This window comes from Heteronotia binoei, chromosome 21 (assembly GCF_032191835.1).
Source record: "Heteronotia binoei isolate CCM8104 ecotype False Entrance Well chromosome 21, APGP_CSIRO_Hbin_v1, whole genome shotgun sequence".
Taxonomy (NCBI): Eukaryota; Metazoa; Chordata; class Lepidosauria; order Squamata; family Gekkonidae; genus Heteronotia; species Heteronotia binoei.
The window spans coordinates 14,185,729-14,209,970 of record NC_083243.1 but is presented as its reverse complement, the minus strand read 5'-3'; the positions used below and the strand labels follow the sequence as shown (position 1 = coordinate 14,209,970).

Below are 24,242 nucleotides of genomic sequence, written 5' to 3'. Positions count from 1 at the left end.
TGGAGCGAAAGATATTTTTTTAAAGACATTAATCGACAGTTGGATGAATTGTCATATGACCAGATTCTGATGATGGGTGATTTTAATGGAACAATACAAAATAATATAGATAGATCGGGCCAAAAGAGGAATGATAAAGAAGGAAGACTGCCAAAATCATTTTTTGAGTTGGTTAAACAAGAAAGCTTGGAAGATATTTGGAGAAAATTTAATTCTGAAGTAAGAGACTACACTTTCTTTTCAGCAAGACATAATTCTTTTTTCCAGAATAGATATGTTATGGGGCTCTAAAAGCTTGGGCCTCATAACTAGAAAAGTGGAGATTCTACCAAAGGTTTGTGCAGATCATAACCCAATATGTTGGATTACAAAATTGCAAAAGAAAACAAGAAGATGGAGAATAAATGAGGGCTTGCTACAAGATAAAGATATTATGACTTTTCTAGAAAAGGAAACTACAGCGTTCTTTCAAATAAATGACATTGATGATATAGAATTCCAGACGTTTGGGATACTTATAAAGCAGTAATGAGAGGACTATTAATCACATTGAATAATAAAGATAAGAGGGCCAAAGAAAAACAGATGTTAGATATACAAAATGAAATAAAGAAAAAAGGAGAATGAAGAAAAAGACCAGGGAAAAAGAAATTAATAAGGGAAATTACAATACTACAATCCCAAGTAAGACATTTGTTAAATAAAGAACTAGAATGGAACTTAAAAAGTTTGCAACAGAAATCGTTTGAAGGTGCGAACAAACCTGGGGAGTATTTAGCCTGGCAACTGAAGAAAAAGAAAGAAAATAAAATTATTAACAAAATTGTGGCAAATGGAAAAGAGATAGTCGATCAAGAAGGAATTAAAAGAGAATTTTTTAAATATTATGCAAATTTATTTAAAGGTGTGAAAATCAAAAAAGAAAAAATGGAAGAGTATCTACGAAATATTAAGATAGCACCCCTGACTGAGTATATGAAAAAGATTTTGAATGACCCAATAGAAAAAAATTGAAATTGAAGCAGCAATAAATGTAATGAAAATAGGCAAGGCTCCCGGGCCAGATGGATATACAAATAAATTTTATAAAACTCTTAAATTATTGTTGAAATGGTCTACAGAAGAAGAAGTAGTAAAATCTCAAATGATTAAATGGGCAATTAACATAAACAAGGAAATACAAATGGATACATGGGAATATCTTTGGAAGAACTCGATGAAAATATCAACATGTCAGAGTATTAAAGAGAACTGTTTCAAGATGATGTATAGGTGGTATATGACTCCGAAAAAACTGGCAAAGATGAGTAAAAAGATGTCGGATAGATGTTGGAAATGTAAGAAACATGAAGGTTCTTTTTACCATATGTGGTGGACTTGTGGAAAAGCGAAAAAGTTTTGGCAGATGATACAACAAGAAATATCGCTAATTTTGGGATATGATTTTAAGAAAGTAGCAGAGACTTTTTATTGGGACTACAAATGGAAAAATTTCCAAAAGAAGATAGAACTTTAATTTGGTACTTGCTCTCAGCTGCTAGGACATTATATGCGCAGTTATGGAAACAAGAAAAAATACCAGAGAAATGGGACTGGATTGAGAAAGTTTTATCATGGAGTGAGATGGATAAACTAACAAGAATTTTAAGAGACTATGATTTGGAAGTGTTTAAGAGGGAATGGAAGAAATTTAGAGGATATATAGAAAAAGAGTGGAATTTGAAAGGACATTGGGCAATCTTTTAACAATGAATTTAAGAAAAAGGGAAATTGAACTTTGATGGGTTAAGGGTACCTTTATAAGTGAACTTAAGTATATAACATCGGCGGAAGTCTAGAAAAGGAGGGAGGGGGGATTAGGAAAATATCATATGGGTTAGGGATTGTAACAATATAATTTGACATTGTTACCATATGTTAGTAATAAATTGTTTAAACCAAAAAGAAAGGAGGAGTATAAATGAAATTTAAAAAGTGAAATGAAAATTATCCCACCTTGATGTTCAGGACATGGGGTTGCCAATCCTCAGGTGGAGGCAGGGGATCCCCTCGGTTTGGAGGCCCTCCCCCCGCCTTAGGGTCATCGGAAAGCCTGCTGGGCACTCCATTATTCCCTATGGAGACCGATTCCCATAAGGTATAACGGAGAAGTGATCTGTGGGTATCGGGCTCTGGGGGGCTGTTTTTTGAAATAGAGGCACCAAATTTGCAGCATAGCATCTGGTGCCTCTACTCAAAACACCCTCCAAGTTTCAGAAAGAGTGGACCGGGGGTGTGTGTGTGTCAAATTTTATAAGACCCAAAAGAAGGTGCCCCTATCCTTCATTATTTCCAATGAAGGGAAGGCATTTAAAAGCTGTGCGGTCCCTTTAAAAGTGATGGCCAGAACTCCCTTTGGAGTTCAATTTTGCTTGTCACAACCTTGCTCCTGGTGTTTTGGTTGGAAGAATGGCACTGCCATTTGGGATTGCAACTCTAGGCTGGGAAATTACTGGAGCTTTGCCTCTGAACATGGAGGTTCCATTCAGTCATTATAGCTGGTAGCCAATGAAGCACCTCTCCTCCTCTATTATGTCCTATTATTCAGCATGTATGAAAGGAGAAGATGATAATCAAAGAAGACGGGGTTACCAGATGTCCTGTTTTTAGAAGACATGTCCTCTTGGCACCCGTCCTCTTTTCATAGAATCAGAATTGGAAGGGACCTCCAGGGTCATCTAGTCCAACCCCCTGCACAATGCAGGAAACTCACAAACACTTCCCCCTAAATTCACAGGATCTTCATTGCTGTCAGATGGCCATCTAGCCTCGGTTTAAAAACCTCCAAGGAAGGAGAGCCCTTTTGGACTCTCTTATATAGTCCTAAGTAGAAACGATCACAGATTAAATAGAAGAGGCATTTAAAGGGAGATTTATCATCGTGATCACTTGTTTGAACTAGTCAGTCGGGAAAGACATATATTTTTTTTGCTTTTCAAAATATGGCACCAGTAATAGAAGAAGAATCAAGTGGGCAGCTGTGTTGGTCTGAAGCAGTAGAACAAAGCAGGAGTCAAGTGGCACCTTTAAGACCAACCAAATTTTATTCAGAACGTAAGCTTTCCTGTGCTCTCTAAGCACACTTCATCAGACGAGGGGATCAGGTATTGAAGAAGAAGAAGATGATGATCAAAGAAGAAGATAATGATGATGGTAATGGTAATTTAAGATGAAGGCGAAGATGATGATCAAAGAAGAAGATAATGATGATAGTAGTGGTAATTTAAGATGAAGAAGAAGATGATGATCAAAGAAGAAAAAGATTATCATGATGATGATGAAGGAAGAAGAAAAAGAAGAAGATGATGATGATAGAAGAAGAAGAAGATGATGATATTGGATTTATTCCCCGCCTCATACTCTGAATCTCAGAGCGGCTCACAATCTCCTTTACCTTGCCCAACAGACACCCTGTGAGGTGGGTGCGGCTGAGAGAGCTCTCCCAGAAGCTGCCCTTTCAAGGACAACTCCTTAGATAGTTGTGGCTAACCCAAGGCCATTCCAGCAGCTGCAAGTGGAGGAGTGGGGAATCAAACCCGGTTCTCCTAGTTAAAGAGTCTGCGCACTTAACCATTACGCTTAACCACTACACCAAACTGATGATGATGAGAGAAGGAGAAGAAGAAGAGGAAGATGATGATGATGAAAGACTATGATGATGATGATGGAAGAAAAAGATGATGGAAGATTATCATGATCATGAAGGTGATGATAGGAGGAGGAGAAGAGGAAGAAGATGGTGATGGAAGACTATCATGGTGATGATGGAAGAAGATACTGAAAAATGATGATGGAAGATTATCATGATGACGATGGTGGTGGTGAGATAGGAGAAGAGGAAGAAGATGGTGATGAAAGACTATGATGATGATGATGGAAGAAGATACTGAAGAATTATGATGGAAGATTATCATGATGACTCTGGAGGTGGTGTGATAGGAGAAGAAAAAGAAGATGGTGATGAAAGACTATCACGATGATGATGGAAGAAGATACTGAAAAATGATGATGGAAGATTATCATGATGACGATGGAGGTGGTGTGATAGGAGAAGAGGAAGAAGATGGTGATGAAAGACTATCACGATGATGATGATGATGATGATGATGATGATGATGATGATGCAAGAAGATGATGAAAGATTATCGTGATGGTGATGATGATGATGATGACGACGACAAGAGAAGAAAAAGATGGTGATGAAAGACTATCCTGATGATGATGATGACGATGGAAGATGATGAAAGATTATCGTGATGATGATGATAAAAGAAGAAGAAGAAGATGATGATGATGAAAGACTATCCTGATGATGATGATGACAGAAGAAGAAAAAGAAGAGCAGGAGAAGACGAAGAAGGAGCGGAGGAGGAGCCCGGGTCTCTCCGGGGCGATGCCGCCTCCAACCCGGGCCCGGCCGTGCTGCTGTCAGGCGAGCGGGTTGCCCCTTTAACAGGGGCGGGGATGGACGGCGGGGAGGCCGGGCCGACGCCTCCCGCAGACGTGCCGGGGCCGCCTCCCTTCCCTTCCTCTCCGCCCCGAAGGCCGCCGTGTGAGGAGGAGGCGCCGCCGCCGCCGCCCGCCCTTCCCCTTCCTCTCCGGCCCTCCGCCGCCTCCTCCTCCTCCTGCCGCCGCCGCCGCCAAGAAGCCGCCGGCCGGGCTCCCGCTGCCAGGTGCGTCTCCCTCCTCCCAGCCTTCCCCCTCAGTCTCAGGCAGGCCCCGAGCGAGGCCGGGTCGGGGGGCAGGCGGTGCCAGGCCCGGCGGGGCTGCGGGCGGCCTCCCCCCTCTAGGCCCCGGCTGGCCTCGTGGGGAAGCCCGGGATGCCCCGCGCCCCTTTCCTGAGGGGGACCCCACTGCAGCCCCCCAGCCCCTGAAGGGAGGGCCCTTTTTTTGGGGGGGGGCTATGTGTCTCCAGCCCCCCAACCCCTGAAGTCCAGCCCCCCAGCCCCTGAAGGGAGGGCCCTTTTGAGGGGGAGCTATGTGGGTACAGCCCCCCAAAATGTAGGGCATGCCCCTGCAGAGGGTGCACAGCACCCCCCAATGCCTTAATTTTTAGCAAATGGGGAATGTGGCTCCTGCCCCCAACCCCTGAAGGGAGTGCCCTTTTTTGGGTGTGGGGGGGGAGGGGGAGCTATGTAGGTACAGCCCCGCAGCCCTTCAAGTCCAGCCCCCCAACCCTTGAAGTCTAGCCCCCCAAGCCCTGAAGGGAGTGCTCTTTTGGAGGGGAGCTATGTGGGTACAGCCCCCCAAGCCCTGAAGGGAGTGCCCTTTTGGGGTGAAGGGGGAGCGATGTGTTTCCAGCCCCCCAACCCGCTGAGGTTCAGCCCCCCAAGCCCTGAAGGGAGTGCCCTTTTGGGGTGAAGGGGGAGCTATCTGTCTCCAGCCCCCCAACCCTTCAAGTCCAGCCCCCAACCCCTGAAGGGAGTGCCCTTTTTGGGGGCGGGAAGGGGGAGCTATGTGGATACAGCCCCCCAACACCTGATGTCCAGCCCCCAACCCCTGAAGTGAGTGCCCCTTTGGGGTGAAGGGGGAGCGATGTGTTTCCAGCCCCCCAACCCCTGAAGAGAGTGCCCTTCTTTGGGGGGAAGGGGGAGCTATGTGGGTACAGCCCCCCAACCCCTGAAGTCCAGCCCCCAACCCCTGAAGGGAGTGCCCTTTTTTGGGGGGGAGGGGGAGCTATGTGTCTCCAGCCCCCCAACCCCTGAAGAGAGTGCCCTTTTGGGGTGAAGGGGGAGCTATGTGTCTGCAGCCCCCCAACCCCTGAAGTCCAGCCCCCAACCCCTGAAGAGAGTGCCCTTTTTGGGGGGGGAGGGGGAGCTATGTGGGTACAGCCCCCCAACCCCTGAAGTCCAGCCCCCAACCCCTGAAGGGAGTGACCTTTTGGGGTGAAGGGGGAGCTATGTGTCTCCAGCCCCCCAACCCTTGAAGTCCAGCCCCCAACCCCTAACGAGAGTGCCCTTTTGGGAAGGGGAAGCTATGTGTCTCCAGCCCCCCCCCCAAAAAAATTTAGGGCAGGCCCCTGCAGAGTGGGCACAGCACCCCTCCCCATCCCTTTCTTTTTAGTAAATGGGGAATGTGACTCTAGCCTCCAATCCCCGAAGTCCAGCCCCCAGCCCCTGAAGGGAGTGCCATTTTGGGGGGGAAGGGGTAGCTATGTGGGCACAGTTCCCCCAAATATAGGGCTGGCCCCTGCAGAGGGAGGCAGAGTGCACCCCCCCCCCCCAAATCCCTGTCTTTTTGGTAATGGGGAATATCTTTCCCTCCCCTCTCCAAGCACCCTTCCGCAAAGACCTTTTTCTTGTGTGAGGGGACCTTTTGGGGGAATGCGCTGATGGGGTTTCAGGGGTGTTGGAGGGGTATTGGAGCCTCCCTGTGCACCCTTCCACGGAGACCCTCTTCTTATGGGGGGGGGACCCTTTTTGGGAATGCAGGGATGATGTTTCAGGGACGCTGGAGGGGTGTGGGAGCTTCCCCTTCTCGGGCACCCCGAAAGAGGCTTGATCCTGATCCCACAATGGGGCACCCCTAGCTCTAATATGGGCCCTGTCGGAAGTTAGGGGGAAAGCGCTGTTGGTGTGGCCTTTTTCTTGCAGTGCGTGTGGGGGGAAAACAGCCAGTCACTGCGCCACTGTCCAAGAGAGACTCGGTCTTGTGTGGAAATCCCTTTTGGGGTGGAAATATGGGGGGGGGGGTTCTCCTTTCCCCCCAACAAAGTGTGTTCTTTTTTTTATAATAGAGCAGTTCACCCTTTCGGTGCACCCCCCAAGAGAGACTCGGTCTCGTGTATAAATCCTGTTTGGGGGGCAGTGCATGTAGAGGGGCTCCCCTTTCTCCCCCAATTGAGTGTGTCCTTTTTCATAATGGGGGGGCCAGCCTTTCAGTGCATCCCTCCTGAGGGACTTACTCATGTCGAAATCCCCTTTGGGGTGTGATATATACAGGGTCTCCTCTTTTTCCTGAACTGTCCTTTTTATAATGGGGGTGAGCAGCTTTTCAATGCATTCGAGAGGGACTCAAGTAGAAATATGAGGGAGAGGTCTCTCTATTTTTCGCCAACTGAGTGAGAAGCTTTGTAATCAGTGTTGTGCCTTGTAACAGTCTAAGGCAGTGGTTGTTGGGTTTTTGGCTTTTGACGCCAGTTGTGTTAATGGGATGCGTGTATATGAGAGGAAAGGGTGTAAATGAATACTTGGGATGAATGGGTCACTGGGTAACCTTGGCTTGAAGAAGACCAGGAACTTTGTGGTCGTGGGTAGCCTTGAATTTAGAAACATAGACAGGATCATGTGGGGGGGGGGGTGTTCCGAAGAGTGCGTAAAATGTAAACCAATTTTTGCTCTTCTCTTGTCTTCAAAACCCACAAGTTGGTTGAAGCTTGACTGAGCGCAAGGAGGTAGCGGTGGCTACAAGCATAGCCAGCTTCAAGAGAGGATTGGATAAACATATGGACCAGAGGTCCATCAGTGGCTATTAGCCACAGCGTATTGTTGGAACTCTCTGTCTGGGGCAGTGATGCTCTGTATTAGTGCTTGGGAGGAGCAATAGTGCGAAGGTCTTCTGGTGTCCTGGCCCCACTGGAGGACCTCCTGATGTCACCTGGGGTTTTTTGGCCACTGTATGACACAGAGTGTCGAACTGGGTGGGCCATTGGTCTGATCCAACATGGCTTCTCTTACGTGTGGCACAGAGTGTCGAACTGGGTGGGCCACTGGCCTGATCCAACATGGTTTTTCTTATGTTCTTATTATTTTCCGGAGTGCCTGAAAGTTGAGCCTAGAGCCGATCACCTGCAGAGGTGTTCCTTGTTGAGATTTCCCATGGTTGTGAAAAGGATGAATGCGTCTCCTGCTTCCAGAAGTGAGATCACCTGGGGTGGGGTTCTGTGAGTGGAAGAGAGGTCCCCCTTGTTTAGCGTAGTAGTAGGACAGCCATGGGGGATTTATTTCTTGGTAGCCATCGAGTGACTTCCTGATGGGAAGTGCTCACTCCCTCAAAAGAGACGGGATCCTTTGGAAGGAAGTCTCCTCCCCAGAACACAGTTTCATGGAAGGAGAACTGAATGGATTCCAAAGGTCTGTGTGGTTATAAGCCAGGGGTGTCAAACATGTGGCCCGTGTGCCAAATCAGGCCCTCGGAGGGCTCCTATCTGGCCCCTGAGCAATTGGCTGTCATCTGAGGAAGAAGAAGATGAAGATATTGGATTTATTTCCCGCCCTCTACTCCGAAGAGTCTCAAAGCGGCTCACAATCTCCTTTCCCTTCCTCCCCCACAACAGACACCCTGTGAGGTGGGTGGGGCTAGAGAGGGCTCTCACAGCAGCTGCCCTTTCAAGGACAACCTCGGCCAGAGCTATGGCTGACCCAAGGCCATGCCAGCAGGTGCAAGTGGAGGAGTGGGTAATCAAGCCCGGTTCTCCCAGATAAGAGTCCGCACACTTAACCACTACACCAAACAGTGCTTCTTTTTCCCTGTCTCTTGCTTCCTTCTGCATAAAAGCTTGCTTTTCAAGGCTTGCTCAAGTGCAGTGGAGCTACAGACTAAAGTTTCTGTTTTCTCCATTGGCTGAGGCTCCACCCTCAGGGGAAGGGAAAAGGGAAAGGAGGGGAGGAAGGGGAAGGGAAAGCTTGCTTTGCTCCAGGCTCTCTCAATCACGCAGCAGAGGTATGGAACCAAGCCTCTCTTCCTTCTATTGGCTGAGGCTCCTCTCCCTCCTGGCTCCCTGGGGAAGGAAGGAAAGAGCCAGAGCTTCCTTTGCCCAGTTCCCTGGATCCCATGATAGAAATACAAAGGAAGCACCTTTAAGACTAATGAGTGCTAATATTTTAAGCATGTTTTAAGCTTGTTTTTTTTTTAAAAAAAAAAATCTTTAATTGTGTTTATCTGTGTCCTTTATAACGTTTATATCTCTGCTGCCTAACATTAAATAGGTACAGATATGGCCTGGCCCGACATGGCTCAGCCTTGACCCAACAGGGCCTCATTTATGTCAGATCCAGCCCTCACATCAAATGAGTTCGACACCCCTGTGCGTTCCCTCTAAGCTGAGTTAGTGTGAGCCAGCTCACCGTTTTTTAGCCTCCGGCTCGCACATTTTTGTCTTAGCACGGGAAAAACGGCCCCAGAGCAAACTATAATTGATGCAGCAACTTTAATGCCGGTAGCTTACAAAGCAGAATTTTTGCTCACAGGACTCCACAGCTTAGAGGGAACAGTGGTTATAAGCGAGGATCAAGAACCTTTAAGAGCAACATAGCAGAGGAGAGACTTTGTGGGGCCCTATAGCGGGAAAAAAATAAAAAAGCTCCACTCCCGGTATAGGGTTTCTGTGGACACCAGATGTTTCCAGGGCTTAGATTTCTTCATTGATTCTGAAGGAGGCTTCAGGAAGAGTAAAACCACGCTGGAATTTTCCTCTGTTGATCGCCAAAGGGTGTTCCTGTTTGTGAACTCTCCTGTGCAGTCCTCATGGTGGTGTTGAGGTTATCTTAACGGCAGAGTGACCTGGGGGCTTCCCACCACAGGCAAGAAGCATTCGCCTTTGGTTCTTGTTCTGTGTTTTCCATGTGCACCGTCATTCTTGCGGAGATGTCTTAAGAGAAAAAAGTAAATCAAAGGAGATTAGCGGTCCAAGTGTGTGTGTGTGTGTGTGGAGAATCCTTCTCCGTCTTAACTCTCTGCAACCGGATGTCCACTTTTTGCCTTGAGAAAATCCTGGGGCTTGGCCGTTTGAGTTTCTAGGAGACCGAGTGTCCCGTATTGGCAGCACTGCCTTGGAGAACACTGCTGTTTATGCCTAGTCTGGATGACATTGTGAAAGAGATGCTGCCCGGTTACCTTAAAGGTGCTTCCTGTGGATTCTGAAATATATGGTCCCAACTGGTTTTGATAAGTGTGTTTTTCTTCGTGTAGAAGAATCCGAACTGCACGCGTTCCTTCTCGTTTCCTCAGGTAATGTGATATTTCGACTCCCTGGAAAGCTAACTTGATGTTTGTGAAGTGTGGTAATGTGAACTGCCCTGGTTGTTGGCTGCGATGAAGGGTGTTTGGGACTCGGGAGTTGACCTCGGTGTAATGCAAAAGTAGTGATCGACTTTGGTTCTCAGCTTTCTTCGAGAAAACTATTTTGAAGAGGATATTGTGGCGATGACGTGTCCAGAAATCCTCCGTGGGTAAACAAGTTGCTTCCCTTTTAACTGTGTGGGTTTTAATTTCCCTTCCAATATTTTGTCTGTCCAATCAAAGCAGTCTGTAAAATGCAGCTGTTTCCTCAAACTGGGGGAACCCAATTCTGTTCTCGTTCGGAATTGTTCAGGGTTTAATTAGGGGTAGCTTGGCTTTTTAAATGAGGGCCATGTGAATTGCAAAAGCAGATTGTCACATTGTGATCCAAAATGGGGGGCGGGCGGGAGAGGCTTAAAAGGGAGGGCGATATTGGGAAATGTGTACAGGAAGCGTAAAAGTGTTTGATCCTTTTTCTGAAGTGGAATGCGTTACTCAGGCTGGTCCTTTCAAAGTGCCTTTATTTTCTCTGGAAACTTAACTTTCAAAAGCCGGTGTGCGTGTGTGTGTGTGTGTGTGTGTGTGTGTGGGGTGAGATAGAAGATGGCTACAGGATATTACGGGTGTGCCTATTTCTATACGTTTCTTCACTCTCGCATGACCACTGTGCAATGCTATATTAAGTATGCATCATGGCTTAATCATCAGATTTGGCTCGATAAAGCTCTGCTTCGGTCATGGATTCCCCCAAGATCTTGAGCTGATTGCCAGGAATGCCGTAGACTTGGCATCTTCGGACTCTTACGAAGAAGCGGCGTGCTTTCCCTCAAATGTCACTGCCTTTAGCGAAGCGGGGGCTTTTAATGGGACAGCAAATGAAGCCTAGCCCTGTGGCCCGAATAGATGTCTTGGGGAGGGTGTCCAACTGTGTTGCCCTCATAAAAGGAGCCTTTGCTAGGAATCTTCGCTTGGCATAGCAGTATCTTTTGACTGTGCCTGTCTCCAACTAAGGTGAAGTTAGTAAGAACATAAGCGAAGCTATGTTGGGTCAGGCCAGAAGCCCATCCAGTCCAACGCTCTGTGTCACACAGTGGTCAAGAAAACCCAGGTGCTATCAGGAGGTCCATCAGTGGGGCCAGGACATTAGAGGTCTTCCACTGTGCCCCCCCCCAAGCACTAAGAATACAGAGCATCACTGCCCAGACATAAGAACACAAGAGAAGCCATGTTGGATCAGGCCAATGGCCCATCCAGTCCAACACTCTGTGTTATACAGTGGCCAAAAAACCCAGGTGCCATTGGGAGGTCCACCAGTGGGGCCAGGACACCCACTGTGCCCCCCAAGCCCCAGACAGAGTTCCAATAGTGGCTAATAGCCACTGATGGACCTCTGCTGCAGATATTTCTCCAATCTCCTCTTGAAGCTGCCACCACCTCCTGTGGCAGTGAATTCCATTTCACTGCCACAGGAGGTGGCCTATTTGCGGTCTTTCTCTCAACACATGAAACTGTCTGATACTGAATCGGTCTTCTTGGCAGCAACTCTCCAAGGGCTTTCACATGACCGACTACTTTATCCTTTCAGCTGGACATTACAGGGATTAAACTCGGGACCTTCTGCATGCCAAGTTGATGCTCTGCCGTTGAGCTGCGACCAGTGTTCCCTCTAAGCTGCAGAGTCTTGTGAGCAAAAATTCTACTTTGTGAGCTACTGGCATTAAAATTGTGAGGTGCTGGCATTAAAGTTGTGAGCTTACTGCATAAATTATTGTGCTCTGGGGGTCATCCTTCCTGAGCGAAGACAAAAATGTGTGAGCTGGAGGCTAAAAATCCGTGCGCTAGCTCATGCTGACTCAGCTTAGAGAGGACACTGTCTGTGACTCTTCCATTCTCAATGTCTGCCCTTGTTTTACAGCCCTTGTTTTATGGGGTGCCCACCCGGAGAGTTGAGGAAGGCTCCAGAAGGGCTGTAAAACTCAGCTCTTTTAGAGGATTTTTGGGAAGAGTTTTTAAATGTTTTTGTCTTAGTGGATATTGGTGTGTTTTGCTTGCGTTATGTGCGTTTGCGGCACTTACCACACATGCTTTTGCTTTGGATCAGTGGTCCCTCTTAGCTGAGTTAGTGTGAGCTAGCTCACAGTTTGTTAGCCTCCAGCTCATGCGTTTTTGCCTTGGCTCGGCTCTGGAAAAATGGCCCCAGAACAAACTATTTAATGCAGTAGCTCACCAAGCAGAATTTTTGCTCACAAGACTCCACAGCTCGGAGGGAGCACTGCTTTGGATCCCACTTGTTGGGAGGGATGTGGTTTCCCAACTAGAAGAAGAAGAAGATGATGATATTGGATTTATATCCCGCACTCCACTCCAAAGAGTCTCAGAGCGGCTCACAATTTCCTTTACCTTCCTCCCCCACAACAGACACCCTGTGAGGTTCATGAAGATATTGGATTTACATCCCGCTCTCCACTCCGAAGAGCCTCAGAGCGGCTCACAATCTCCTTTCCCTTCCTCCCCCACAACAGACACCCTGTGAGGTAGATGAAGATATTGGATTTCTATCCCGCCCTCCACTCCGAAGAGTCTCAGAGCAGCTCACAATCTCCTTTACCTCCCCCCCCCCACAACAGACACCCTGTGAGGTAGATGAAGATATTGGATTTATATCCCGCTCTCCACTCTGAAGAGTCTCAGAGCGGCCTACAATCTCCTTTCCCTTCCTCCCCCACAACAGACACCATGTGAGGTAGATGAAGATATTGGATTTATATCCCGCCCTCCACTCTGAAGAGTCTCAGAGCGCCTCACAATCTCCTTTACCTCCCCCCCCCCCACAACAGACACCCTGTGAGGTAGATGAAGATACTGGATTTATATCCTGCCCTCCACTCCGAAGAGTCTCAGAGCGGCTCACAATCTCCTTTCCCTTCCTCCCCCACAACAGACACCCTGTGAGGTGGGTGGGGCTGGAGAGGGCTCTCACAGCAGCTGCCCTTTCAAGGACAGAGGCTCTGAGCAGCCTACAATCTCCTTTCCCGTCCTCCCCCACAACAGACACCCTGTGAGGTGGGTGGGGTTGAGAGGGCTCTCCCAGCAGCTGCCCTTTTAAGGACAACCTCTGCCAGAGCTATGGCGGACCCAAGGCCATGCTAGCAGGTGCAAGTGGAGGAGTAGGGAATCAAACCCGGTTCTCCCAGATAAGAGTCCGCACACTTAACCACTACACCAAACTGGCTATTTCAAACTATTTGAAATACATTTTTAAAATTTGTTCCAGTGGAATTTCCAAGTTGGTATAGGTTTAGAATTGTGGCTGGAAGCCAGGTGACGCTGAAGCCAAATTCGCGACAGTATCAATCTTTAGAAATACTGGAAAAGGTAGCTATGAACTGAGGACATTTAACATGATTTATGTGGCAGTTTAAAAGAGTCAACAAGGTTTGACTCGGCCTTCCATCCTTCCGAGGTCGGTAAAATGAGTACCTAGCTTGCTGGGGGGAAAGTGTAGATGACTGGGGAAGGCAATGGCAAACCACCCCGTCAAAAGTCTGCCGTGAAAACGTTGTGAAAGCAACGTCACCCCAGGGTCAAAAACGACTGGTGCTTGCATAGGGGACTACCTATACCTTTTAAAGAGCGTTGTCTATATATTGTGTCTTTCTGGCCACTTAGAAACCTTCCCCTTGGCCTTTCTTTTTTCGGTGTACCCGTCAAGTTGTAGGTGACTTACAAAAAATCCTGTAAGGCTTTTAAGGCAAGAGGTGCGCAGCAGAGGTTTGCCATTACCTGCCTCTCTGTAGCAACCTTGTACTTCCTTGGTGGTCTCCCATCCGAGTCTGAGCCAGGCCAGAACCGACCCTTCTTAGCTTCCAGATGTGGAATTCTATGCTCCTTTGCATATTTGACCACACCCCCTGATGTAGCCAATCCTCTAAGAGCTTACAAGGTTCTTTTTTTGTAAGCTCTTGGAGGATTGGCTACATCAGGGGGGCGCGGCCTAATACGCAAAGAAGCTCCTGCTAGAATTCCACCCCTTTCTTCCGAGATCCAATAAGATTGGGCTAGCCATGTTATGCTGGATGTACATGGATGTCTATAATTTCTTGTTTCCCTTCCAGAGTCTTTCTGTGCGGCCTTGAATGACTGCCCTTTGAACACTTCACCTACTTTCTCCTTTACCTGGTTTCCTGCCTCTCTGAGAAATAGCTGCGATGTTTGTTTAGTACTGTTTGCTATGTCCTCTACATGCTTTCTTAAGGCTAAGAACACCCTTGTGGCTTGTTGTTTGTGTACCAGCTGTGCAGTCAAGGGCGGGCAAAGGGGCGTTATGGCTAGTTTCTTCGTAATGATGGATTTCTTCCCCTCTTGAGAGACAAGAGCCTCCTCTTGGGAGGGATGGCCCAGGCCGGCCTGATCTCGTCAGATTTCGGAACCAACAGGGTCAGCCATGGTTAGTACCTGAATGGGAGACCACCAAGGACAGCCAGAGTCGGTATGCAGAGGAAGGTGATGGCTAGCCAGCTCTGAATGTCTCTTTCATTAAAAGCCCACTAAAGAGTCACCATTCCTGGCCCCATAGATGGACCTCCTGATAGCACCTGGGGGTTTTTTGGCCACTGTGTGACACAGAGTGTTGGACTGGATGGGCCATTGGCCTGATCATACATGGCTTCTCTTATGTTCTTATGTGACACAGTGTTGGACTGGATGGGCCATTGGCCTAATCCAACATGGCTTCTCTTATGTTCTTATATGTGACACAGAGTATTGGACTGGATGGGCCATTGGCCTAATCCATCATGGCTTCTCTTATGTTCTTATATGTGACACAGAGTGTTGGACTGGATGGGCCATTGGCCTGATCCACTATGGCTTCTCTTATGTTCTTATGTGTGACACAGAGTGTTGGACTGGATGGGCCATTGGCCTGACCCAACATGGCTTCTCTTATGTTCTTATGTGTGACACAGAGTGTTGGACTGGAGGGGCCATTGGCCTGATCCAACGTGGCTTCTTTTATGTTCTTATGTGACAGAGTGTTGGACTGGATGGGCCATTGGCCTGACCCAACATGGCTTCTCTTATGTTCTTATATGTGACACAGAGTGTTGGACTGGATGGGCCATTCGCCTAATCCATCATGGCTTCTCTTATGTTCTTATATGTGACACAGAGTGTTGGACTGGATGGGCCATTGGCCTGATCCACTATGGCTTCTCTTATGTTCTTATGTGTGACACAGAGTGTTGGACTGGATGGGCCATTGGCCTGACCCAACATGGCTTCTCTTATGTTCTTATGTGACACAGAGTGTTGGACTGGAGGGGCCATTGGCCTGATCCAACGTGGCTTCTTTTATGTTCTTATGTGACAGAGTGTTGGACTGGATGGGCCATTGGCCTGACCCAACATGGCTTCTCTTATGTTCTTATGTGACACAGAGTGTTGGACTGGATGGGCCACTGGCCTGATCCAACGTGGCTTCTTTTATGTTCTTATGTGACAGAGTGTTGGACTGGATGGGCCATTGGCCTGACCCAACATGGCTTCTCTTATGTTCTTATGTGACACAGAGTGTTGGACTGGATGGGCCATTGGCCTGACCCAACGTGGCTTCTCTTATGTTCTTATGTGACAGAGTGTTGGACTGGATGGGCCATTGGCCTGACCCAACATGGCTTCTCTTATGTTCTTATGTGACACAGAGTGTTGGACTGGATGGGCCATTGGCCTGATCCAACGTGGCTTCTCTTATGTTCTTATGTGACAGAGTGTTGGACTGGATGGGCCATTGGCCTGACCCAACATGGCTTCTCTTATGTTCTTATGTGACACAGAGTGTTGGACTGGAGGGGCCATTGGCCTGATCCAACGTGGCTTCTTTTATGTTCTTATTGGTTGGTTGTGAATTGGCAGCACTTTCCATTATAAGGGTAGAACCTGGTTGCGGGTCGAAAGGTGGTGGATTTATTGCTGGTCAGGGCTGTTCCTCTCAAACTTGATTTTAAAAAAGCTAATCCCTCAGTTTAGGATAGGAGATGTTGATGTTTCTTGTCCCTCCCCAGCTGATATTTCCCACTCTCCTTATCTTTTTTCGAGATGTGTGCCCATATTTATCTGTCTGTAGCACTGGAACAAAGCAATAATCCAGTAGCACTTAAAGGAAAGGTCCCCTGTGCAAGCACCAGTCGTTTCCAACTCTGGGGTGACGTTGCTCTCACGTTTTCACGGCAGACTTTTTTACGGGGTGGTTTGCCATTGCCTTCCCCAGTCATCTACACTTTCCCCCCCAGCAAGCTGGGTACTCATTTTACCGACCTCAGAAGGATGGAAGGCTGAGTCAACCTCAAAGCCAGCTACCTGAAAACCTTAAAGACTAACACAATTCCGTGAAGATAGATCCAGGTGGGCAGGCAGCTGTGTTGACTTGACTCCTTGCTTTGCTCTACAATTCCATGAGTCACGGCTCACTTCTTCAGCTACGGGATCTGAAAAAGTGAGCAGTGATTCAGGAAAGCTGCTTTTCTACCACGAATTTTGCTCGTCTTTAAGGTGCTACTGGACTCTTGCTCTTCTCTTTCTTTTTTTTCCAGTTTCTCTTCTTCTGTTATCTCATGCTCCTTGTTTCTCCTCCTTTGAACCTCTTCTTTTCCCTCCCTTGAGAGTCCGACTTTCTCTCCTACCTCTTCTCAGGCTGATTCACTGGGGCACTCGAGGCGAGGAGAAGTGGCTGCAATGATGAAACCAGCTTCGAGGGTGGAGGCGGGGGGGAAACCAAGGTTCACCCTACTCTCAAGAGCCAGAGTTCATCCGGCTCTCAAGAAGGCTTAGGCAATAGCTAGAAAGGGCTGAGCCTGGCCTCTGTGTCTTTTCATCGGAGAATGCATTTTCTTGAAACTCCTTTGCTGCGGTTTTAGAGAGCAGCTGTGTTGGTCTGCTGTAGAATAACTAGGTTCAAGTCTAGCAGCATCGTAGGGGCCGAGATTTTTGGGATACTTAAGTGTTCTACAGTCAAAGCTCCCTTTGTGCGATCTGGTGAAAGGGACCTTGGACTCTCAAAAGCTGACGCCTGAAAATCTTGGTGGTTTCTAAGTGCTTCTGGATTAGAGTCTAGCTGAGGGGTGTCAAACTCGTTTATTATGAGGCATGGATCTGACCTTGTTGGGCCGAGCTCATTTGTTATGAGGGCTGGATCTGACCTTGTTAGGCCCAAGCTGAGCCATGTCGGGCTGGGCCATATGTGTACCTATTTAAGATTAGGTAGCAGAGATATAAACTTTATAAAGGACACAGTTTAACACAATTAAAAGATTTTTTTTTAAAAAACATGCTTAAAACATTAGTACTCTTTGGTCTTAAATGTGCTTTCTTTGTATTTCTATCATGGGATCCAGGAAACGGGTCAAAGGAAGCTCTGGTTCTTTCCTTCCTTCCCCAGGGGACTTGGGGGGAGGAGCCTCAGCCAATAGAAGGAAGAGAGGCTTGGCTCAGTATCTCCGCTGTGTGATTGAGAGAGCCTGGCAAAGCAAGCTCTCCCTCCCCGCTTCCTCCCCAAGGGAGGTGCCTCAGCCAATGCAGAAAATAGAGATTTTGCTCTGTAGCTCCAGTGCGATTGAGCAAGCCTTGAAAAGCAAGCTTTTATGCAGAAGGAAGCAGATGACAGCCAGTTGCCCTGATAGGAGCCCTCCAAGGGCCTGATTTGGCCCCCAGGCAGCGTGTTTGACACCCCTGATCTAGCTGTTCCTTTGCTGCTGGGACGACTCCACGCACAGGAGAAAAGGAAGAAGAACCATCTTCACTGTGAGAAGTGAAAGAAAATGAGAGGGGGAGGATTTGCATTCCTCGCATATCGAAGAACTCTGCCTTGTGCTCACAGCCGCACCCAGCATACCTCCTTCTTCACTCTCACACGTGCATCCACTCTGAAGAGAATCTGTCATTCACACGATTATGGGCTATAGACTACTAGCTTCAACTGGATTCCCCTACTGGCCTCACAGAACCTTGCATGTGGTGGCAAAGCCCACCCACCCGTCACAACTTTGTTTCAGTTAGATAAATAACAGTGGTGGAAAATGCATAAGGTCACATAGCATTGGAGAAAGTCCAGAAAAGGGCAACTAGAATGATTAAAGGACTGGAACACTTTCCCTACGAAGAAAGGTTGAAACGCTTGGGGCTCTTTAGCTTGGAGAAACGTCGACTGCGGGGTGACATGATAGAGGTTTACAAGATAATGCATGGGATGGAGAAAGTAGAGAAAGAAGTACTTTTCTCCCTTTCTCACAATACAAGAACTCGTGGGCATTCAATGAAATTGCTGAGCAGTCGGGTTAAAACGGATAAAAGGAAGTATTTCTTCAGCCAAAGGGTGATGAACATGTGGAATTCACTGCCACAGGAGGTGGTGGCGGCCACAAGCATAGCCACCTTCAAGAGGGGTTTAGATAAAAATATGGAGCACAGGTCCATCAGTGGCTATTAGCCACAGTGTGTGTGTATATATAAAATTTTTTGCCGCTGTGTGACACAGAGTGTTGGACTGGATGGGCCATTGACCTGATCCAACATGGCTTCTCTTATGTTCTTATGTGACGTTTGGCGGCCAGCTAGGGTTTTTAAGGCAAAAGACATTCAGAGGCGGTTTGTCATTGCTTGCCTGTGTAGGGTTGCCAGTCCCCTGGTTTGGATGCCCTCCCCCTGTTTCATGGTCCTCAGAAAGTGTGTGTGTGGGGAGGGAAATGTCTGCTGGGCACTCCGTTATTTCCTATGGAGACCCATTTCCATAGGGTATAATGGAAAATTGATCAGCGGGGCTCTGGGGCTCTGGTGGGGCTGTTTTTTGAGATAGAGGCCCCAAATTTTCAGCATAGCATCCAGTGCCTCTCCCCAAAATACCTCCCAAGTTTCAAAAGGATTGGACTAGGGGAGTTCAATTCTATGAGCCCCAAAAGGAGGTGCCCCTATCCTCCATTATTTCCAGTGGAGGGAAAGCTTTGAAAAGGTGAGCGGTCCCTTTCAATGTGATGGCCAGAACTCCCTTTGGAGTTCAGTCATGCTTGTCATACTGGCTCCCAGCGTCTCCTGGCTTCACCCCCAAAGTCCCCAGATATTTCCTGAATTGGACTTGGCAACTCTGGGCGTCCTTGGTGGTCTCCCATCCAAATACTAACCAGGATCGAACTTGCATAGCTTCCGACATCTGATGGAGAGCCAGTTTGGTGTAGTGGTTAAGCGTGCGGACTCTTATCTGGGAGAACCGGGTTAGATTCCCCACTCCTCCACTTGCAGCTGCTGGAATGGCCTTGGGTCAGCCATAGCCTTGGCAGAGGTTGTCCTTGAAAGGGCAGCTGCTGTGAGAGCCCTCTCCAGCCCCACCCACCTCACAGGGTGTCTGTTGTGGGGGAGGAAGGGAAAGGAGATTGTGAGCCGCTCTGAGACTCTTCGGAGTGGAGGGCGGGATATAAATCCAATATCTTCTTCTTCTTCTTCTTCTGATGCGATGAGGCTAGATTGGGCCATCCGGGTGAGGGTGGGCAGAAAGTACCCCACCCTTGTGGAAGATACAGTTGTCATTGGCTATTGGGGGTGGAAAGTGCTGTCATTCGCGGCCAACTTACAGTGACCCGGTAGAGTTCTCAAGGCGGGGGTCGTGTGCCATTGCCTGCCTCGGCGTAGCAACCTTGGTTTTCCTTGGTAATCTTCCATCCGAGTGCTAACCAGCATTGGCCGTACTTAGCTTCTGAGACCTGATAAGGTTGGTGTATCCCAGGGGTGGCCAAGCCGCGGCTCGGGAGCCACATGTGGCTCTTTTACACATATTGTGTGGCGCTCAAAGACCCTAGAACAGAGCAGTTTGTGGCGCAGAGTGTTAAAGCTGCAGTACTGCAGTCCTAAGCTCTGCTCATGACCTGAGTTCGATCCCCGGTGGAAGCTGGGTTTTCAGGTAGCCGGCTCGAGGTTGACTCAGCCTTAGCCTTCCATCCTTCTGAGGTCGGTCAAATGAGTCCCCAGCTTGCTGGGGGGAAAGTGTAGATGACTGGGGAAGGCAATGGCAAACCACCCCGTAAAACAGTCTGCCATGAAATTGTTGTGAAAGCAACGTCACCAAGTTGGAAACGACTGGTGCTTGCACAGGGGACCTTTCCTTTCCAAAGACCCCACCACCCCATTTTGGAGCAGGCATTTCTCTCTTTAAAACACTTCTCCAAGCCAAGCCATTTGGCAGCTTGGAAAATGCATTTGAAGTTAGAGTTGTTTTCTTTCCACCTCTCCCTCCCTCCCTCTCTCCTTCTTCCTCCATCTGTTTGCTTGCCTGCCTGCCTTTCTTCCTTGTGGCTGTCAAACATCTGACATGCAAATCTTGCAGTTCTCAAACATCTGACGTTCATTCTATGTGGCTCTTACGTTAAGCAAGTTTGGCCACTCCTGGTGTATCCTGAGCCATCCAGATCAGGGCAGATAAATATTTAGTCAGGGCAACAACATTTATTTCTTCTAGTCCCTTCCTCCCTCCCACACACACACACGCTTCCTTTAATTGACATTTAAAAAAAACAAACATGGGGGAGCTTTAGGTTTAGAGCTCTCCCTAGCAGCTGTTTTGTTGGGGGTCTTGCCTATCATTTCACCGAATATGTCACCGAAAGTGTCTGCGGGCTCTACAAGGGTGGGGATTCTCGGGCTAGCACGGGCTTTACCGGTTCCTGCAAAGTATGCATTGTGGTTTTTAACTCCTGGCAGGGCGTCAGGATTTGCCTCCACGGCGATATTTTGACAAGCTAAGGAATGCACATTAAAACGGGATCCGTGTAGTTAGCGCGAGTTGATCGGAACTCGTGAGCCGGAAGCGCTTCTTGAGAGGATTGTGTTTGCAGCCAGTTTTACCAGGGGAAGCAGCGAGCCAAGCGGCAGGTGCTTTTCAGGTCGAGGGGGAAGGAGCGTTCAGGCAAACGCTGGCCTCTGGAGGATAAGAATATGTTTCTGGGACTTCAGTCTCAGTCACACTGCGCCCCCCCCCCCCACACACCTAGTGACCCCTGCGCGGACTCTTCTCTGGGAGAACCGGGATTGATTCCCCCCTCCTCCACTTGCACCTGCTGGAATGGCCTTGGGTCAGCCACAGCTCTGGCAGAGGTTGTCCTTTAAAGGGCAGCTGCTGTGAGAGCCCTCTCAGCCCCACCCACCTCACAGGGTGTCTGTTGTGGGGGAGGAAGGGAAAGGAGATTGTAGGCTGCTCTGAGTCTCTGATTCAGAGAGAAAGGCAGGGTATAAATCTGCAATTCTTCTTCTTCTTCTTCCAAGCCCAGATGATAGCAAAAAAACAGGTGGAGTGGATTGACTCGGTCAGGGAAGCCACCGGCCTCCATTTGTGAGACCTGAGCAAGGATGTCAATGATAGGGCGTTTTGGAAGTCATTCATTCATAGGGTCATTGTGAGTTAGAATCGGCTGGATGGCACGTAACCAGGGCTTTTTTTGGTAGAAAAAACGCCCAGCAGGAACTCATTTGCATATTAGGCTACACCTCCTGACACTGCCATTGCTGCACACAAGGCTTTTGGGTAGAAAAAGCCCAGCAGGAACTCATTTGCATATTAGGCCACACCCCCTGGCGTCACCATTGTTTAACACAAGGCTTTTGGGTAGGAGAAAGCCCAGCAGGAACTCATTTGCATATTAGGCCACACACCCCTGACATCACCATTATTTCACACATGGCTTTTTGGGAGAAAAAGCCCAGCAGGTACCTATTTGAATATTAGGCCACAGCCCCTGACATCACTATTGTTTCATACAAGGCTTTTTGGGAGAAAAAAACCAGCATGAACTCATTTGCATATTAGGTCACATCTCCTGACAGCACCATTGTTTCGCACAAGGCTTTTTGGTAGGAAAAGCCCAGCAGGAACCTATCTGCATATTAGGCCACACCCCCTGATAGCACCATTGTTTCACACAAGACTTTTTGGTAGGGAAAACCCTGCAGTTAACACACACGTGCACACTGGCTTCAGGTCAGTCGCTTACTAGTAGAATAGGCCTATTTTAAGGGATGGCATCGCTTCACCGGTTTGTCATAAAGACAAATGGGAGGGGATTGTTTCCCTGCCAGCCTCTGGGGCCTGAAGAAATGAGTGAAATGTCATTTCACATCATCTTAACCTGTGGAGAAAGATTAAGATTAACGCAGCTGGTTGTTTCTTGTACCGGCACTTCTAAAGCACGCTGGGTGAGAGAAGTCAGCTTCATTCGTCGCTTTGTGCCCTAGAAAGCGTCTTTTTAGGATTACAACCTTAATTACCTTTTGCGATCGGAGGGACAAGGAACATGCTTTGGGCCATGGGTTATTAGCACTGAGGTCTACGTACAAGAGGCTTTAATGGCCTAAATTGTGATATATAGGGGAAATGAGAAAACAAGAGCAGCTTTCCTCCTGAGAAATCTTGTGTGTTTCCTTTGGAAGTTCTGATTCCCCCCCTCCCCCAAGGTTTGAGTTTTTCAGAGGCGTTTAAGCTTGCCAGCTCTGGGTTGGGGAAATACCTGGAGATGGGGGGAGAGGGTGGAACCCGTGGAGGGTGGGGTTAGGAGAGGGGAGGGAACTGAGCAGAGTATGATGCCCTAGAGGCCAGCCACCAAAGCAGACATTTTCTTCTGATGAACTCATCTCTGTTGCCCAGTGGAGCTCTCCAGGCCTCACCCGGAGGTTGGCAAACCTGACTCACAGTTTGTGTCGTGCTTCTTTGGACTTGGGAACAATTGTCCTACAAGGTCTCTTGCTCTGGTCGGTTCCTAGCCTACACTTTTGGGCCAATCTGCATGTTTTAGAAGATTGAAGAAAATACTGGATTTGTATCCCGTCCCCCACTCCGAATGTCAGAGTCTCAGAGCGCCTCACAATCTTCTTTACCTCCCCCCGCCCCAAACAGACACCCTAAGAAGTATGTGGGGCTGAGAGAGCTCTCCCAAAAGCTGCCCTTTCAAGGACAGCTCTGCGAGAGCTATGGCTGACCCAAGGCCATTCCAGCAGCTGCAAGTGGAGGAGTGGGACCGGTATCCCTAAACCAATGCTCCCTTTAAGCTGTGGAGTCTTGTGAGCAAAAATTCAACTTTGTGAGCTACTGACATTAAAGCTGTAAGCTACAGCATAAATTAGTTTGCTCTGGGGCCATCCCTCCTGAGCTAAGGCAAGACATGTAAGCGGGAGGCTAAAAAACTATGAGCTAGCTCACACTAACTCAGCTTAGAGGGAGCACAGCCCTGGACCCAGTGTGCTTTTGGAATTACATTTTAAAAGTTCTGCAGAGACCCATTTTGGTTTGGGAAGACAGCAGTTTGTCATGGTCCCTGACTAGGAGGAGCTGGAAGGGTTAACAGACTTGGAAGAGTAGCCAGCCAGTTCCTCAGCTGAACAAACAGCAGCTGGCCCATCAATCACTCTCCAGGCACCAGTGTCAGCTGTTGACAAGCAGTCTCCTCCAAGCTCTCCTACTCCCATCTCAAGATTTCGAAGCAGGCTCCGGAAAGAACTTTCAGAGCGAAGAAATGAGGCACGCTGATGCTTCAGATCTCTCAGCCCTGAGTTCTAGCAGAGTTGCTGCCACCCAGGGAGCAGGCTGATTGAGACTCCCATATAGCTCCCGCCCAGGACCTGGTAACCTTGTGGAAGCAACAAGTCTATTCTCTGGCTTGCAACCACGCTCCTTCCTGATTCCTGATCCTGACCTGCTTGGTTTCCTTGGCACCCTGACCTTTTGGCTTTTGGACATTGACTTCTGATTCCGGTTTGTGATTCTGCATTGGCGACTTGGCTCCTGCTTGACTTCCTGGACTTTGACCTTGGACTGACTTTGGACTCCTGCCTGCCTGCACCCTGAGAACGTGACACAGTTGGGGGTGATGCAGGAGCCAGCTTGGTGTAGTGGTTAAGTGTGCGAACTCTTATCTGGGAGAACCGGGTTTGATTCCCCACTCCTCCACTTGCACCTGCTGGAATGGCCTCGGGTCAGCCATAACTCTGGCAGAGGTTGTCCTTGAAAGGGCAGCTGCTGAGAGAGCCTTCTCCAGCCCCACCCACCTCACAGGGTGTCTGTTGTTGGGGAGGGAGATAAAGGAGATTGTGAGCCGCTCTGAGATTCAGAGTATAGGGCGGGATATAAATCCAGTATCTTCTTCTTTCCCCTTCCCCAAATAAAGTTGTTTTCTTCT

General features: G+C 48.3%; 1 protein-coding gene across 1 annotated transcript in view; it reads left to right on the top strand.

Moving 5' to 3' along the window:
* The first annotated feature begins 4,494 nt into the window (after positions 1-4,494).
* Positions 4,495-24,242, top strand: part of KTN1 (kinectin 1) — a 194,224-nt gene continuing 174,476 nt past the window's right edge. Inside the window, exon 1 of the mRNA XM_060263166.1 lies at positions 4,495-4,712. The gene's annotated coding sequence lies outside the window, so the exon portion shown is untranslated. The remainder of the gene's footprint in view (positions 4,713-24,242) is intronic.